This window comes from Entelurus aequoreus, linkage group LG05 (genome assembly GCF_033978785.1).
Source record: "Entelurus aequoreus isolate RoL-2023_Sb linkage group LG05, RoL_Eaeq_v1.1, whole genome shotgun sequence".
NCBI classification, from domain to species: domain Eukaryota; kingdom Metazoa; phylum Chordata; class Actinopteri; order Syngnathiformes; family Syngnathidae; genus Entelurus; species Entelurus aequoreus.
This window is the reverse complement of record NC_084735.1, coordinates 69,474,861-69,491,381: the sequence shown is the minus strand read 5'-3', so window position 1 is coordinate 69,491,381 and position 16,521 is coordinate 69,474,861. Positions and strand designations below refer to the sequence as shown.

The 16,521-nt window shown below is 39.5% G+C and overlaps 1 protein-coding gene and 1 non-coding gene across 4 annotated transcripts in view; both read right to left on the bottom strand.

The window, feature by feature from the left end:
• LOC133650953 (rho GTPase-activating protein 26-like) overlaps window positions 1-16,521 on the bottom strand; it is a 155,146-nt gene that overhangs the window by 130,827 nt on the left and 7,798 nt on the right. The window lies entirely within an intron of this gene.
• On the bottom strand, window positions 12,637-12,707 carry trnag-ccc (transfer RNA glycine (anticodon CCC)). The gene has a single exon. It is a non-coding gene; the product is annotated as a tRNA-Gly (tRNA).

Below are 16,521 nucleotides of genomic sequence, written 5' to 3'. Positions count from 1 at the left end.
TTACTTCAGATGAGGCTGAAAGTTTGTGCAGTGACTAGGGTTGGGTATCGTTTGAATTCGAACGATTCCGATTCCGATTCCGATTCTTTGTTTCGATTGCGATTCTCGATTCCGATTCTTTTAAGAGGCAGGGTCAAAAAAAAGTTTAGGATATTTTAAATGAGCTAGCTAACCTACAGTCTTTCTGAATGAAATAGTCTGACATTCTCCATCAAATTTTAATTCTAACTTTTTATGAACTTTACTATAAATTCCTCACAGGGCTGTTTGCAACTAGAATATAAATATCAAATCTATGAACTTGAATATAAATATTATAAATTATGAATACATTTTCCCAGGGGTACACTTTCCTCAAGAGAGCTTTATTTTTGAAAACCTCATGAAAACACATTTACACACAAGTGTATGATGCTGCAGGAAACCTCATGAAAACACATTTACACACACAAGTGTATGATGCTGCAGGTACTTAAAAATGTTACCGTGCTCCCACTGATGGGCTAACCTGGTGCAGAAAAGCAAATAAACAATAAGAAACAACTTGCAAAACCCAGTCCAGATTAGCAGCAGGTAGAGTATAAAATCAGAGACAGTTCTTGTTTAGGAAAATGACCATATCCGCCTTCTCAGGCAGGATGCGTGAGCGTTCTGGACAGATAGTGTCTCCTGCTGTGGAAAATACACGTTCGCTGGGTGTGGAAGAAGCTTGAACGCATAAATAGGAGAAAGCGAGATATGACAGCAAAGGATAAGTCTTTTGTTGGTTCCACCACCATGCAGCAGGGTCGTCAGACATAAGTATCGGTGGAACGTCCTGGTACATCTGCAGCTCTCTCTCCACTTGTGTCTTGATGGACATGGAGCTCTGTTATTTTGCGGTTATTTCATTTTTTTTCGTAAAGTAAAGCCACACTTTCGACCGCCGACGCTCGCTATCCATGCTTGAGCTTGACTGACTCGCTCGGCTATGCTAACACTTCCGGCGGTGGGCGCTTTTTCGTTGGTGTTCAGCATCTTGTTCTTCCGGTTCGGCGGACATATTTTTTTCCGGTCGGCGGACTGGTATCGAAAATAGGAATCGAAATTTAAACTTTTGAACGATTCCGGGAGAATCGGAAAGTTAGTCCCGGTTCCAATCGATACTCGATACTCGATACCCGACCCTAGCAGTGACTTGTGCAGTGACTTGTGCTGGTTAAAGCAAACAAACAATAAAGCATTTTCCTTTTTTGGGTTTCAATGTCGACATGATGTTGCAGCACAGCTGGTCTTAAATAAGTTTAAATTGGTGTGGGTCATGCAAGGATGTTTGGGTAAATTTCTACCATATATGGATAATCTGTTGACCTCACATATGGTAAAAATGTCACAAAAGGAGCAAATTCCAAACAAACCGTTAAAAGGAAGTATGAAGGAATGCCAGAATGTTTTATAAATATCTATGCAATGCCTCCCCGGTTTGATTCCAAATTTTCAAGACCTATGCAGATGCCAAATACACATTAGCAGGTACCATAAGGTAAATAAAGGTTAGTTGTGTATATAATAGGGCCCCTTTAATTAGGAGAATTTGTAATCCGATTTGAAAAACATATTTTATATGCTAAGTAATAACTATTTATTTATATATATATATACATATATACAGTATATACACATGTGCATATATATGTGTATATATATATATACATGTTCCTCAATGCCAGGACATTGAGGAACCAACATAAGCTGGCTGAACCCGAGCCCAAAGCCAAGACAAAGAGACTTAAAAACTCTACCCTGCATACTGCAAATAAACTGTATAATGACACTATCTAATTAAATAAGTAATACAGTCATATACCAGAATGCTAATAGTTTCCATGCTGCTGTTGCCCTGAAAATGTTTTTTGTTTTTGTTTTTTTATATAAAATACTGTCTGTTCTTTTATTTATTTTTTGTTGTTTTTTTTGTTGTTGTTGATATTCATTGTAAAGTTTAGCTTATATATATATATATATATATATATATATATATATATATATATATATATATATATATATATATATATAATATATATATATACACATATATATATACACATATATATATATATACATATATATACATACACATACATACACATATATACATACACACACTATATTATATATATATATATATATATATATATATATATATATATATATATATATATATATATATATATATATATATATATATATATATATATATACAGTATATATATATATATATGGATGTGCGCCACAATAACATATTAGCCACCACAGCTTCAAAATTTGTTTTTTTTTACGTGAAAACTAAATAAAGTGATATAATGTATTGTAGCCTCCAGAAGAAGACACAAAGTCGAATGCTCTTTTAGCTGTTTGTGCCAATCTTATGCTAACAACGGGCCAATTCCAACAAGTATTTCCTCCGTGCACACACATGTCCGTGCTTCACTCCCAGACACACAACACTTTCTCATTCTCACAGACCATGGGAAAAATGTACATCATAACACACTAAATACAGTTTACCACCAACAGGTAGTTACAGTTTTTAATGCATATATATAATTTATTATTTGCACACTATTGACTAGTGATGCACTGAAAAAGACGGATTTTGATAGTTATACATACACACGGGGTTGTCTGGATTGGAGGCATCATGTCCATCATGGGGGTGCTGGAGCCTATCAAAATTTCGGATGACACTGGCGGCTTCTAAGGAAAGAAAGGCTCGCAGCAGCGCAAAGCAAGTGTGACGTCAGGCTCTCTGCAGCTCGCTTTTTGTCACAGACATTGAGCGAGAGAAGTAAAGAGTCGCTATACACAAGTACAGTCTACAATAACACCAAAAATAGATGCTGGATTTTTTGCCAGTTGTTTTTAATAAATACAAAAAAAAAAGTGTGACTAAAAGGATTACAGAAATCTCTGGAAAAACAAATTCTCAACAAAGTTTTATAATAAGCAGCAACAACTGAAAAGAGCAAAATGATATTTTGTAAGAAAAACTATAAGTTAATATTATAATCAATAACATATGTGTTCATGCATACATTTATTTGCCTTTTTTAAAGAAAATATACGCGTCATAGCAAATAATGTGATTATGTCATTTTGACCACGCCCTCAAAGGTATCTTGGCAATCTAGGGGAAAACCAGTGGTGTGCCGTCAGGGCCAGCAAGGCCTTCTCTGCTGGCCTAACATAACCAGAAATCATGATCATTATTAAAGATAAAAGTAATTTTTAACTTACTTTCCCTAAATATCTAAAAGTATTCATATTCTCTTCATGTCATATTATGCTCCTTCCAATGCTGTTGTTTTTAGTTTAGAGTTTGTATCCAATCAGAATTCAGCTAGCTTATGTTGCCATGCTGTACAAAACCTGCCCGGAGCCTTCAGAATCAACATTGCGGGCGTCTGTGCACTGTAAGTGAACGGACACATAGAGGTGATAGACAATTGCGATCAGATCACGAGTTGTTGTCAGTAAGGCCTTCTAGCTGGCCTAGCGCTGTGATTGGATACTCACTTGGGAGTCCCAAGTGAGTATCCAATCACAAGCTGCGAAAGCAGTAAGTGGCATACGAGCCATAGAAAACCACAGAAAATACAATAACCACGAACAGTGCTGGGTTAGTTACTGAAAACCAGTAATGAGTTATAGCTACTAGTTACTTCATTTCAAAAGTAACTCAGTTACTAACTCAGTTACTTACACCAAAAAGTAATGCGTTACTTTGAAAAGTAACTATTTAGTTACTTCTTTTTTTCTTTTCTTTTTTAAAAGCTCCCATTAATGCCCTTTAGCCTTCATTTCAGTACTGTTATTGCACTGGAGAATAATACAATCTGTTGATCAACTTGACATGCATTTGCATCACTGAACTCTGCTAAGCAATGTGGTCTACATACAACACACAAACAATGTGGTCTACATACAACACACAAAGACAAAGATATGTTTCAAAGGCTAATTTGTTTCTGGCCAGAACAAATTGACAAAACTATTTTAAATAGCTGCAACATAATGGCACTTTAACTTGAACTTCAATCAATCAATCAATCAATGTTTATTTATATAGCCCTAAATCACAAGTGTCTCAAAGGGCTGTACAAGCCACAATGACATCCTCGGTACAGAGCCCACATACGGGCATACGAACTTGAAGTAGATAGGATCTTTGATCCAAGACACAACTTACATTTAACTAAAATGTTATTTTCTTTGTGCTCGACAAAAGAAAAGTATTGAGAATTTCTCCTTGTTAAAAAAATCGACTCTTGGCTTCGCCTTGATGTCTTGTTAGTTGTTATGATAGTAGCGTTTATGTGTGTGCGTGTGTGTGTGGCCCTTTAAGATATGACAGCATGTGGGTGAGGGACGTCAGTGAGTGAGTGGGCGAGAGAAGTGAGGGACCGGCAACAGTGAGTGCTTGCGGGTGCTCTCTCTAGCTTGCTGGATGGCTGCGTCCAATAAAGTCACAAAGTTGCAACAAACCGCCGGCCTCGTCATTCACCCTCAGCTGTAAAGACCACTTCCGGGTAAAGTGAAGGTTGTTAGCCCCGGAGGAACGTCTCCCCTGCGCTCCTCAACTACGGTATGGGCGTCCCCCCCCCTGAGTTACTGAATATAAAAAATAACGCGTTAGATTACTAGTTACCGCCGAAACTAACGGCGTTACAGTAACGCGTTACTTTGTAACGCGTTAGTCCCAACACTGACCACGAAGATAAAGGGTTTGTCTTACACCTAGTAATCCGCTGTGGACAGACGAAGCCAAGCAATGCAGGTTTAGCGAGTGATGCACGCTCCCGCGAAGGAAATAAATTTTTGGGAGGCAATAACATTTTGGCTCAACACCGGCTGCGAAATGGTTTCCCCGCCACTTTCACACGAATCAACCGACTACTACGACGGTACCACTGTACATATACATATATATTACATATATAGATGTATAAATATACTGTATATATGTACATATATACATGTATATATAGTTATCGTACGAGGCTGCAATATATATAGATTTGAGGCCATATCGCCCAGCCCTAGTGACAATAATTAAATATATGCAAATGAATATGCATAAATATCAGCACAAGCATCCCCCTGCTCATTAGTGAACCATCTCCAGACTCCCATCAAAGCTTTGCCCCCCAACAATGTCACCGCACACTTCCACCAGATTATACCATTATAACTGAGCTCTGACTGGCTCTACACCCCCCACCCCCAAAAATGAACCCAGCACGTCGAGAATGTGTGTGTGTGCGTGTGTCTGTGTGAGATTATTTGGGGGGTGTGATGATGTAAAGAGGTACAGTGTGTTACAATGGGGATTAAATATTTTTTGCAACCGTTATTTTAGGAGCAGGCGGGACAAAACGGATGGGAGCTGTGCATACACACACACACACACACACACACACACACACACACAATGTTGGTCTCCATGCCAGTGGGTTGCGGTTTGTTTGGGTTGGCCTCTAGCTACGGTGGAGACGCGTCTTCCCTTCAAGCCCACCCTGCGGGCACGTGCTCAGTCCACTTTTGTCACACTCAAGTGCATGTTTCTGCTACCACTACCAACACAAAGCCTGCTGAGGTGAGGAAACGTGCATGCAATATTGTCGAGTTTATTGCAAAAATACTGTAATAGCAAAGTACTTGATAAAAAACACAACATACTTTATTGGCACAAATTTAAGACAGTGTTTAGCCCAGATAACATTAAAACAATAGATGGTGATAAACAACTTCTACCCGAGCAAGGTTTTCTTCTTGTCGCTCACACACACGAGTGACATGATTAACATAACCAAACAATATCAAAAGTGGTTAGCAAGTAAGCCAACAGAGGAGGAGTTATGATGCTAATTTCAAGACGACGGCAATCCTTGAAGCAGTCATCACACAGTTGCCGAGAATCTATGGAAGTGAGTCAGAGCTTTGTTTCTTGTCACTCACACAACATATTGACTAAAGTGTCTCAAAGGTTGTTAGCAAGTTAGCAAACAAAGGAGTTGTGGTGTTAATTTCAAGACAATGGCGATCCATGAAGCCGCCATCAAACAGCTGCTAAGAATCTATGAAAGTGAGTCAGAGCTTTTTTTCTTGTCACTCACACACACACACACTACACCTTGACTTAGTTAAACAAAAAGTGTCTTCAAGGTTGTTACCTAGTTAACAAAGGAGGAGTTGTGGTGTTAATGTCAAGACAATGGGGTTTAATGAAGCAGAGTCATCAAAAAACTGTTGAGAAGCTAAGAAAGCGAGTCAGAGCTTTTCCTCTTGTCACTCACCCACGCCAGAAACCTGGAGACACAGAGACCCACTGGAAAAAGTGTCCCAAAAGTTGTTTGCAAGTGAGCAAGCAACTATTGTGAAACAACTGCAGGTCAGAGGTTTTTGTCCTATCACTCACACACGATAGAGACAAAGGTCTAAAAAAAAAAAAAGTGTCTCAAAGTTAATTAACAAGTTAGTAAACTATAAAAGACGAAGATAATGGTGTTCAATGAAGCAGTGTCATCAACAACTGTTGAGAAGCTAAAAAAGCGAGTCTGAGCTTTTTCTTATGTCACTCACACACACCAGAGACTCACTGATTAAAAAGTGTCACAAATGTTTTTAGCAAATTAACAAACAACAAAAAGGAGTTATGACTCTAATTTCAAAATAATGCTGATAAACGAAGCAACGTTGTTAACAGCTATCCATAAGCTAAGAAAAACAAGTCAGAGCTTTTCTTCAGGTCACTCAAACATGCCAGACACCCACTAGAAAAAAATATCTCAAAAGTTGATAGCAAGTTAGCAAACAAAAGAGGAGGACCTGTGGTGCTAAAATCAAGATATTGCTGATCAATGAAGCAGTGTCCTCCTTTTTATTGTAATCCAACCGTTGATATTCCACTGACTCATGTGAACTTTGGTTACCGTTAAGAGCGTGTTAAAGATTTGTATACTTTCAGTTACGACAGCAATAAAGTAGTTAAACGTATTGTTGCTAACTGCAGCATAAAAATCCTGCTAAATTGCTGTATGTGAGTCTTAAGAGAAAAGTATACGTTTCACAGGTGCTCATACACAAGTGTGACCTTTTACAGTAAGTCCATGTCAGCCTCCAGCTTGTGAAACCGGCTCTGCCACAAGCTTTTGATGTGGCAGGAAAATAATGATTATTATTATTGTTAGCGTGTGTCTACTTGTTGTACAGTATTTCTGTTCCACTCACGCCACACCTGCTGAGCTTGCATGGGAATGTTGGAGGTTTGCACTGTTGCACTTTTGCAAGTTTGAGCAGTTAAGCTCTCGGTTGGCCGGAGGTTTTCTTCCTTTGCATGCAAATGGGAGCCGCACCTTTTCAAAGCAGCAGATTCCATATTAAAGAGGGCCAAATAAATCACCCCAGATTCATTTGCTGAGTCTTTTTTACACGGTGTAGTAAAGAGCGTGAGTCTACTTTTTAGAATTTAGTAACATTTGACAAAAAAATCATGCCAAACTCTGGCCCGCCACATCATTTTATGTGGCCTGCGAAAGCCTGGAAATAATGTGTTGTTAAAGTACTTCATCTTTTCTTACTAAATGTATTTGTTATTTCCATTTTGACATTAAAAATACTGGTAGTGCATGCAATTGCATATCATTAACATTATCTATTAATGCAACAAAATATTATATTATCCATCCATCCATCCATCCATCTTCTTCCGCTTATCCGAGGTCAGGTCGCGGGGGCAGCAGCCTAAGCAGGGAAGCCCAGACTTCCCTCTCCCCAGCCACTTCGTCCAGCTCCTCTCGGGGGATCCCGAGGCGGGAGACATAGTCTTCCCAATGTGTCCTGGGTCTTCCCCGTGGCCTCCTACCGGTCGGACGTGCCCTAAACACCTCCCTAGGGAGGCGTTCGGGTGGCATCCTGACCAGATGTCCGAACCACCTCATCTGGCTCCTCTCGATGTATTATCATACATTACAAAACATTTTTTTGTTAAAATAAAGATAAATACCTAATTAAGCCATATGTAGTAATGTGGCCAGAAATGATACTGCAATCACGGTCAAAATTCTGTAGTCCCCTCCCACTCTCCATGACTGAGGTTGCCAGATACACAGCCAAATAATCCGAATCTTACTCCAAGGAACTTCAAATGGCAATCGACGAGTTCTACGCTGCAGGTTGCTCTTGTTTATGCTTCTTGCAAGATGGTTTACTAAGTAATCATGCCACATTTTACTGATGTCGATTAGCCAAATGTATTTGTAAAGTTACGCAGCAATATTTTGGTCGGGAGTCGGGACAGATTGTTGGCATTACCCTGCGAAAATGTCTAGTTTGAACCGCACGGACCACCATCGAAATAATTATATATAATAATATATAATATATTATATATCACATAGGCCTACTTTGATGGCAAGCCAAGGCCAACAGTAAAATAGCTTGACTGAGCTGCCAGTTTTGGTTGTTTTTACTGTAAAATGACTGGAAATGGAAAACTGTAGCACAATTGTTTTTTACTGTACTGCCAGTTTTTTCTCTTGTGATTTTTACAGTGTACACTTGGATGGATAACTATGAAATCATAAGTCAGGAAGATGTTTGATTTCAACAAAAAATGTTTGCAATATATGAAAATATAATTGATTTATTATTCAATAAGATTGAAATTTAAAAGATGCAACTGCATGTAATGCATGTATTTTTTTTAAAATAAAGTACTGTATTACCACATATTATTTCCAGGCCATATACAATGATGTTGCTTTGAGTTTGACACCTGTGTTCTAGGTACAAGATGATTACTTGTAGGATTTGCTGTTTTTTTAACCACTTTGAACTATCTGTTAGATTGTATTCCAAATATAATACAGTCAGTACTGGTATTGTATAAAATAATCCAGCAAATTAAATCACTTCCTGAAAACATGCGTACGGGGGGTAAGATCAACACACATGCTCATACACTTTCCTTTAACCTTTGACCAGTGGTTAAAAAAAACATCACACAAATTGCAAACATAAATAGAAAGAGGAAGAAAGTACATATAATCATTTTAACAGGTTGTCTGTTGTCTCACTTGTGGTAAAATGTGGAAACAGCTGAAAACTCCATCATGCAACTGCAGGAGGACAAGGGGGCGGGGCCCCAGGTACACTCATTTAACCAACCGCCAATTTAACAAGAGGCACTCGCAGTAAAAGTACATTTTTACACAGTGCAGCTGAATGTTTTTATGACCCAATGGCAGCAATCATGTGACCAGTGAGTGACCACCTATCAAAAAAATGGGACCAAGCAGTTTACAACAGTAGCAAAGTGCTGACACTGCATGCATGTTTGCAGATTATCACTATGATTGTCATTAAAATTCATGTTTATTTCTGTCCTCTGGAGACATTTCTACACCCAATCAGACGCTGCCAAGTAATCGCTATACAGTGGTAACGAGGTAAGCATGATTAGCCGTGGGCACTGAAATGAGAGCCAATGAGAGCGCATGAAAGTCACTGAGTCACTGTCAGAGCACCAGGAAAGCACCACATGCTGAAATATTTACAAAGTGACATAATGAGGTGAGGTAACATAGCTCCACAAGCACAACATTGGAGCAAAAGTCTAGGTGTATTCATATTGAAGGCATGAAAAAACAGGTGGCTCTATGTTTTTCTCGCTACATTTTTTAAACCTGAAAAGCAATATTGCCATTGAATCCAAAACAAAGTCAAATTTGATTAAAAACAAAAAAAAATTTACAATAATTTTTATTTACTAAACAAGTGATAACGTGTAAAAAAAAACTTAATTCAGAACAGACCGAATATTTTTAACCTTGCGAACAACCTATATCCAATAAGATTAATAACAATAAAACATCTAAATAAGAAATGGCTGTAGACCATGACAATGCATCCAACCAGACATCAGAAATTACTTTAACCTAAACGTCAACCATACAACAAATATTTGTCCAAATTAAAGGAGATACAATTTTTGTCCCATATTGAAATTCGTACTAATGTTCTAAACACGAAAAATGTCAAAATGCTTTGAATAAAACTGTGACCTTCCTTCTGCCTATGTCCAATCAATAATAACTTACTTCATTAATACACACGCTTTTATGAAATTACATTCATTGTCAGAGGTCGCCCACCTTTTTTCTTCTGATAACTACTTTTACAAAATAAAATGGCGAAAGCGATTTATTTGGCGTGGCCCTGTCAGCAACTTGAGGGTTCCAGGTTCAATCCCCGCTTCCACAATCTAAGTCTCTGACGTTGTGTCCTTGGGCAAAACACTTTACCCACCTGCTGCCAGTGCCACCCACACTAGTTTAAATGTAGCTTAAAGATGTAGATAATGGGCTTCACTATGTAAAGGGCTTTGAGTCTCTAGAGAAAAGTGCTATATAAATAACAATTCACTTCACTTGTGTACCGTTTATTTTCAAAGCTAATTTCAACCCAAATAAAAGGGAATATGTTTGTCATGCCAGAACGTGATTATAATGTTGGTTTCCACAACTCAAGTGTTCTATTAAACAATGTTGTTTTTTGCATTATATATTTCACTATGCATTTATTTCTAGTACAGGGTATTTTTACTCTGTTTGAGCTACTTTGACAAAAATAAATGATTTCATAATATTACATTGAAATTGAAATAATAAGAATATTACATTTTATTTAGAAGCACTTTTCTAAAAACTCAGACACTTCCCCATAAGCAATACAAGTAAAATATTAGAATATCAGCCATTAACTTAAAAAAAAGAATACAGCTAGTATTTTTTAAATAAAAGCATTAACGTTTAAAAGCCAGTTTAAAAAGGTCGGGTTTGACATTATATGACTGGCAACATTTAAATTGCACTTTATTTAAAAAGCAGATCTCAACTCCAACAGTGTGGTTATTGTCTTTATGCTATTTTAAGGTAATGTGTCTTTAAATAGAGGCATCTTTTCTGAATTGAACAGTTAAAAAAGTGTTTAAGCAATTATGTCACCCTTTGTTGAGCTACTGAAAAGGAGCTGGCAAGCTACTGGTTGGAGATCACTGTATTAAGTCATCAGCACGCACAATTGATCTGAGTGGGTGTGCAATCACTTTACATTACAACACTAAATCACTGCCACTTAACTAGCTTTCTGCCTTATTTTGATTATTTCTATTACACACGCTGCATGTGGTTATCATTAACAACCAGTGAGAAAACAGCCTGTGCTTGGTGCATGAGCAATAATGCCAGGCCAAGGCCCACCTGTCTCAACTGCAGCACTCACACAAATCAGACTTTGGAGATTAATGAACACCAAGTTGGTACAGTTTGCCACACAATTCCATGTGCCACCCGGGAATCGAACCCCGGGTCGCAAGAATGGGAATCTTGCATGATACCACTACACCAGCTGTGCTCATGGTGACCTCAGTACTTGAGCTCAATCATTCTTTTGTTCTAAAGGGGCTACATCACGCTTCTCATGCTAAGGATCTTCCATTTGCATCATCATTTGATTTTGAGAGTGTGTGCACGTGTGTGTGTGTGCATGTGTGTTAAGAAATGCAAGGCGACAATAGCACCAGCGCAGAGCTTAGTAGTGCCCTATTTTCTTTCTCCTGCAGCGTACGTCACATTGTGAGGAAGACCCCCAACCCCCACTGTCCTCCACTGCAGTGACGACACCACACACGCACACGCACACTTACACACACTCATACCCACCAACATTTACAAAAGATGTGCATAGTGACTGCACACATCCATTATAATAAGCGGACACACAGCGGGAAACATATTTAAAGATCATGCTTGAAATTTGGAATATCCCTATTTACAGCACACACACACTCACACACACACACACAGATCCACCCCCCCCCCCCCCCTTTCTTCCTCTCTCCTCCACAGCAACCCAGATTCCTTACACCCTCAAAGACGGATGCAAAAATAAGGCCATGTTATGCTTTCCTTCTTACATTTGCCCCACGGCGTTTACTGTTTTGCTCGGTAGGACCTTTGAAAAAAAGAGTGCAGACTCCCTCCATCCGCCATAATTTACTATTAGTTATGGCGCAGTCAGTGTGCACGAGTGTGTGTGTGTGTGTGTGTGCAACTGGGCAAGCACCCTCATCCATCAGCACAGTTGACAGTAGTGCTACTCAATGCCTGCTATTACCCTGCTTATAACTCACCGGCGTGCTCAGTGGGTGGCTGCGGGAAAACAAAGTAAAGAGGGAAGATGAGAGGTGTACATGAGGGCGTGCATGAGGGTGTGCACGGAACGTCCCACTTTGTCCTTTTTTCGTCATTTACGCTAATGTTAGCCATGCTCAGAAGCTCTTAAAAGTTCAGTTTGAAGTCAAGAGTAGAGGGCAAAAAGGCAAAGCCATTATCAAGGCAGTGTTAATGGTCGGCTGGAGGGCTGTTTTTAAACTTGCAGGTGCACGAGGGCAGCAAAAATGTGTGCGCAGAAACACTGTATGCTGTAATTGAAGGTCCTGGTGTGTACATTTTTTTATTTAGCTTTATCCCCTGAGGACAAAAGTGGTCCAACAAGTAGCACGGTAACACAGATGAGCCTCCAAAAAAAAGGAATTGCACCACCCGGGAATTAAACCCAGGTCCCAGGAATGGGAATCTTGCATGATACCACTACACCAGTGGTGCTGCTTGTACAAAGCAGGCTTTCTACAGTACTTTTCCGCAATGGCGGAACTAGCACCTCTTATGGTAAAAAGGGGTATTGCAAATTTAATCAGCCCAGAGCTAGCTGATTAGCATCCTAACAGGAAGTCATACCAATGATTGTCACACACACACTTGGTGTGGTGAAATTATTCTCTGCATTTGACCCATCACGCTTGATCACCCCCTGGGAGGAGAGGGGAGCAGTGAGCAGCAGCGGTGGCCACGCCCTGGAATAATTTTTGGTGATTTAACCCCCAATTCCAACCCTTGATGCTGAGGGTCAAGCAGGGAGGTAATGGGTCCCATTTTTATAGTCTTTAGTATGGTTCTTTTTTCACATTTTGGTTATAATGTCTTAAAGGGGATCTATTATGCAAAACTGTATTAGTACCTATTTTTGTGCATTTGGGATCTGCATAAGTCCCAAAAAATTTAGATTAAATCATAGAGACATGGCAGAGATATTTTTAAAACAACTGTGCCTTCCTTCATACTTTCTCTAAACGAGTCGTTTAGAATTTTCCCCATTTGTGACGTTTTTCCCAAGTGTGACGTCAGCGGATTATTCATATGTGGTAGAGATTTATCCAAAGTGCTTTGCGCGCGTCTGCCACTGTCGTCCGTGCTGCAGTCAATAAGTTCCTTCTTTTTCTCTATCCTCCTGTTGTGGGGAAGACTGGCTCGTGCATGCGCATGCATCCTCCCCTTTTGCCGTTTCTAGCGTACAGTTCAAACTTATGTCTGTCAGAAGACTCCACATGGAAGCGCTAAAAACTACAACAGGGAGAAGACACAGTTAAAGTAAAGGCACGTAAATAAGACCGCCCACAAAACAGTGAATCTTGGAAGAGACGGTAATGAAGCAGCTTGAAAATAGTCTGTAATACAAAATCTATTTAAAATGTTGACAAAGAACCGCCATTAAATGTTATGTAGACCACAAAGAAGTGTTTTAAATGGAGAAAAAACATCATAAAATGACCCCTTTAAAGCAACGCTAAGTAACTTTTTAATCTTCAAAAAATATTTTCAGAACTTTTGGGATGATACATGGACTTACAACTAGTTGAATGACACCTCTGTCATTGCCTGAGGGGGTCTGTATCGCAATCAATGGCACTTAGCGACTTTGAGGAGGGTAGCAGGAACCCTGCCACAGAAAAAACTACAACTGTGCAGACTTGCTTTACAGTATACGTCACTTCCCCTTTTCCCATTCGTTAAAAAGAACGCTTTGGTGCAATTATCGCTATCATGGCCGAAGCTGCAAAACAACCAAAGAAACAAAAAGTTTTGTCTGAGGAGACAAAAAAAGAAAAAGGGAGGCTGCCTGGATAAAAAGTCAAGGATCAACACTGGTCGGCTTTCACTCGCTGGCAGTAGTTCAAAAGTGAGGAGGGATTCCTGTTCCTGCTGTACTAGTAAGTATCTTTCGATGCTCAAATCAAAATGATAATGCTAATGTTAGCTATCGTAAACTTGCGTGGTATCAATAATAGCCCCCAGCTTGATAGGTCGCAGTTCCACACTGACAGGACCAGCCACGTAACAAACTCAAAAGTACTGTATAAAGAAAAAACTATACCATGACTGCAAACCGCAAATATAATGTTTGAGTAAAATGTGTAGGTTCCTAATGTGGAAAGATCAGTCATACTGAATCATTGTGGTATTATCGTGTCAGTTTGTATGTACGTGACAGTAGTTTCTGACGATTTACGACACTATGTGCTAGTTCTCATTGGAAACGTGGTCTTCCTTCAGGCAAAACACTACCGCTTTGGTCCATTGGCACCGCCAAAATCAACCAAAACTGAAACTTCTTAAGTGGGGCTTTAGTTAGCTTAGTGATGCAAATATCAAACCAGTGGAAGCCCTTCACCAAGCAGTTCAGCACAAATCTCCACAGCAACCAGTCTAATTTTCATGTGGTCAATAAATATCTGACTTAAGCAACGGGACTATGAATTAAAAAATAGGAAAGCACCGCCCAAGAATCGAACCCAGGTCATAAGAATGGGAATGTTGTATGATGGTAGGACACCAGCAGCACCTGCAAAATTCCTTGTGACTAAGCATATTGTACTCAAAGATTTTGGTTGAATTCTAAAATTGTTCAACTTCAGGGCCTGTAGACTATGAAAGCAAAGTAACCGGAAAGGCGCATGTACTGCCCGGTTGCTGCAGCGCTGATGATTATAAAAGTATTGATACGAAAACATACGAAACACTGCTAGTTTTAGCTTCCTTAGTCGTCAGGAAGTGTGTTTGTCTAACGTGGTCAGACATGCCAGCAACTATAAGATAAATACAGTAGTAACTTGACTTACAAGTTCTCATCTAACACATTTTTGAACTAAGACTCTTTTCTTGGCGAATATTTAGCTTTCAATCAATCAATCAATGTTTATTTATATAGCCCTAAATCACAAGTGTCTCAAAGGGCTGCACAAGCCACAACGACATCCTCGGTACAGAGCTTTAAGTTCAGGGCAAACATTTAAGCTAAGAGCCTGCTTCAATGGCCTCCCCATCGCTAGTTGGCGCAGCAAATTCCACAATAAACCTTGTGAAGTCCGCCCAACATCCGATGTCTCACTCGCTAGCATTATCTAGCTAGAATAGAATACAATAGAATAGAATGGACTTTATTGTCATTATATCTGCATATAACGAGATTAAGGACTCCAACTTGAGGTGCGGTAGTGGGAACAAATATGGGGTGAAAATAAATAAATAATAAAATAAAATAAATTACACAACAGGCAATAAAGAAAAAACTAACAATTGAAATAAACAACCTACTATCCAATAAGAATAATAAGCAATCCTGTAGCTAGCTAGTGAGCTAGCAATTAGATCGATAGCTAAACAGACATAACTTTGCTTTTCCAACCATGGGAAGGAAGAAAGGGAGTGTGAATGACAGTGCTAAGAAGAAGCAAATTATATTCATTGAATTAAAGAAAAAAATGCTCAAAAAACATGGCTGAGGTATGCATGTACAAGCATAGTTAAAGTTAAAGTATGCCTGATAGTCACACACACACTAGGTGTGGTGAAATTACCCTCTGCATTTGACCCATCCCCTTGTTCCACACCCTGGGAGGTGAGGAGAGCAGTGAGCAGCAGCGGTGGCCGCGCTCGGGAATCATTTTGGTGATTTAACCCCCAATTCCAACCCTTGATGCTGAGTGCCAAGCAGGGAGGTAATGGGTCCCATTTTTATAGTCTTTGGTATGACACGGTTTGGACTCAAGACCTACCGATCTCAGGGCGGTACTTTACTAACCGAAATTAGTTAATAAAGGCTATGACATCGCCAGCCAAGGACGTTAAAATAACTTACAGTATAAACTTCAGATATGTATCCATGACTATGTTTACACTGCAGGCCAAAGAGACCCAAATCGGATTTTTTATTAATCTGATTTTTTCTGGCTGACTGTTTACACTGCAAGTAAAGTTATGTTTATCAGACTCCAGTATAAACACGCACAGGCCCCAATATGGCCTCAATGTGGCCCCAATGTGGCCCCAATGTCACTTGTGAGTTCAAACCCCGGCCGAGTCATACCAAAGACTATAAAAATGAGATCCATTTCCTCCCTGCTTGGCACTCAGCATCAAGGGTTGGAATTGGGGGTTAAATCACCTAAAATGATTCCCGGGCCCGGCACCGCTGCTGCCCACTGCTCCCCTCACCTCCCAAGGGGTGAACAAGGGGATGGGTCAAATGCAGAAGACAAATTTCACCACACCTAGTGTGTGTGTGACAAGCATTGGTACTTTA